Below are 2,521 nucleotides of genomic sequence, written 5' to 3'. Positions count from 1 at the left end.
AACTATGGTCAAGTCATGTTATCGTTTAGGGCCTATTAAGCATTTCATGAATCTATGATATATTATAATATTGACAACATCAATAGAACATATAGGTGGAATTGTGTCCAACCCGTCGTGAAAATGTATTGAATACTCAGTACATGTGAAAACACTTGCAAAAATAGTACTCGCTGCTTACTTTGGCTCGAATTCAACCCTGGCCATCAGGTGCAAGCTCGGTGGTCTAAAGGCATGATGCCAGGCTAGTGATCTGGAGAATGTGGGTTCGAGTCCCACTGGAGAACAACTTGCAAATATATATTTGCAAGTGTTTTCACACGCACTGAATATTCAGTACATTTTCACGACAGGTTGGGAAAAATTACACATATATAGGCCCCCCTAATTTATTCTCCTGGCGCAAATCCAGGTATTGTATATTCCATCACGATAATAACAATTACCATTCAATAATAGAACAGTCATCGACCTACTTGCAGTGAAGTGAAACTAAAATGTATTCATGAAGTTATGATGATCCGAAGTGTTTAAAAACGTACACAATAATAGTTGAACCAACCTTAAAATACCACAAATACAAATTGCGTGACGATATTTTATTGCTTTAGAAATGTGATTTTAAAGAGTGTATAAGTGAATCACGCACTGAGTATTCAATACATTTTCACGACAGGTCGGGCAAAAAAATACATATAGGCCCTAATTGATTCTCCTGACGCAAATCCAGGTATTGTCTATTCCATCACGATGATAACAATTACCATTCAATAATAGAACAGTCATCGACCTACTTGCAGTGAACTTAATCTAAAATGTATTCATGAAGTTATGATGATCTGGAAGTTTTTGAAAACGTACACAATAATAGTTGAACCAACTTTAAAATACTGTACCACAAACACAAAATGTGCGTGACGATATCGTATTGCTTTAGAAATGTGATTTCAAAAAGTATATTAGTCCATCGTATACGTAAGGGCTTGTATTGTTGTTTGTTTTTTTTTTTACTTGCAGCGTTTGGGAATTAGGTAGGCCTAATAGGTAAATTGTAATGAATATAATCAATAACTATAGCCTCTAAAACCTAATATTATTGAAGGGTCCTTTTAAAGTTTGAATAGGATTTTTTTTAAGTTAAATTTTTAGATCATTATACCTATTGAATGAGCCCCCAATAGCCCCGGGCCCCAGTGCTGTGCACTGACTGCACTGCCCATACCTACGCCACTGGACCTGAGTATTATTAGTGGTTACATAACGTTTGCTATGCACTGTATCATGTGCTATAGAAGTGGAAGACCATAACATATTGGGAATGTACCGACGTACCTCTCTCTCTGGTATGGCCTACAGTACAATCAGTTTAAAAGTGTAAGGTATAGGATAGTGTGGATTTTTAAACATTTTTCTAATGGTAATGTTCAAAATAAGTGTCAAGGAAAGTAAGTATGATTGTTGGAAAAACTTTTATTTTGAATTCTCACCCTGACCTTCGCTTGGGCGAAGTGGGCGAAGGTCTGGATCCGCGTCTAGTTAGCATGAATTTTGTAAGCCAGGACCCATAGTGTTTTGTTACGATTCTTCACAGAGGGAAGGGGGGACGAACCCCACCCCCTGAACCCCCTGGATCCGCCACTGTGATTAGAATCAAATATAGAATTTAAGCTAACAAAAACACATCCAAAACAAGTCTGTTATATTAGGACTGTATTATAAAAAAAATGTAAATTCCAAAATTCGGCCAAATATAGTTTGGCCGTGACTTTTCAAACGTTACGGCCAGGCAAATTTTTATACGGCCAGATTTGAGGAATCTGGCCGTCAAAAAGGCCAAATGGCAACCCTGGTCAGTATTGTGGTAAGTAAAGAAAAAATATTCTCTTTTCGTCCATAAATGTACTACGCCTTCCACATATATACGCCTAGTAACTTATTCTAGCCTAGGTATAATTTTGTAGCTAAGTATCAAGTTTAGTTCAGTCAGTGCAGTGGCAGTGTTTCTGTTCGTATACTGTACTGTTTTGGCTAGGCCTAGGCTAAACCTGAGAATTGAGTAAAAAAAAGTGCAACAGGTCAGGTACGGGCGTTTGGACACAAAAGAAAAATCGTTGGTTTTTTTGCCTACCTAGCCTAGGCTTAGGCCTCTTCCTTAACTAGGGCCTACAGTACACAGTACCTAGCCTAGCTAAGCCCTAGGCCTAAGTCCTGCCCAATTCAGGAAATTTGAAAAAAAATGCATTTTTTCTTTAATAATTTATTTATTGTATTTTGTGTCAACCAAAAATATTGAGACTTGTTTTTTGCACAGTTCAATATACTTCACTCTTTTTCAAAATGAATGCTTGTTAAAGGATTATGACCGGTTGAGCCGCCGACAAGTTGAGCCGCCGGTCATTTCTATGGAACGCCAAGCGCGTCTCTCAGTGAATGTAGTGCGTTAATTGCGGCGTATCTCAATTAACTTATTCGTTCTTGGTACTGTTGTTTGGGATGTATTTCAGTTTATTTACTCAATTAT

Source organism: Anneissia japonica, unplaced genomic scaffold (assembly GCF_011630105.1).
Source record: "Anneissia japonica isolate Jap-2015-1 unplaced genomic scaffold, ASM1163010v1 scaffold287704_len1198815_cov201, whole genome shotgun sequence".
Classification (NCBI taxonomy): domain Eukaryota; kingdom Metazoa; phylum Echinodermata; class Crinoidea; order Comatulida; family Comatulidae; genus Anneissia; species Anneissia japonica.
Note: the sequence above shows the minus strand (reverse complement) of the source record.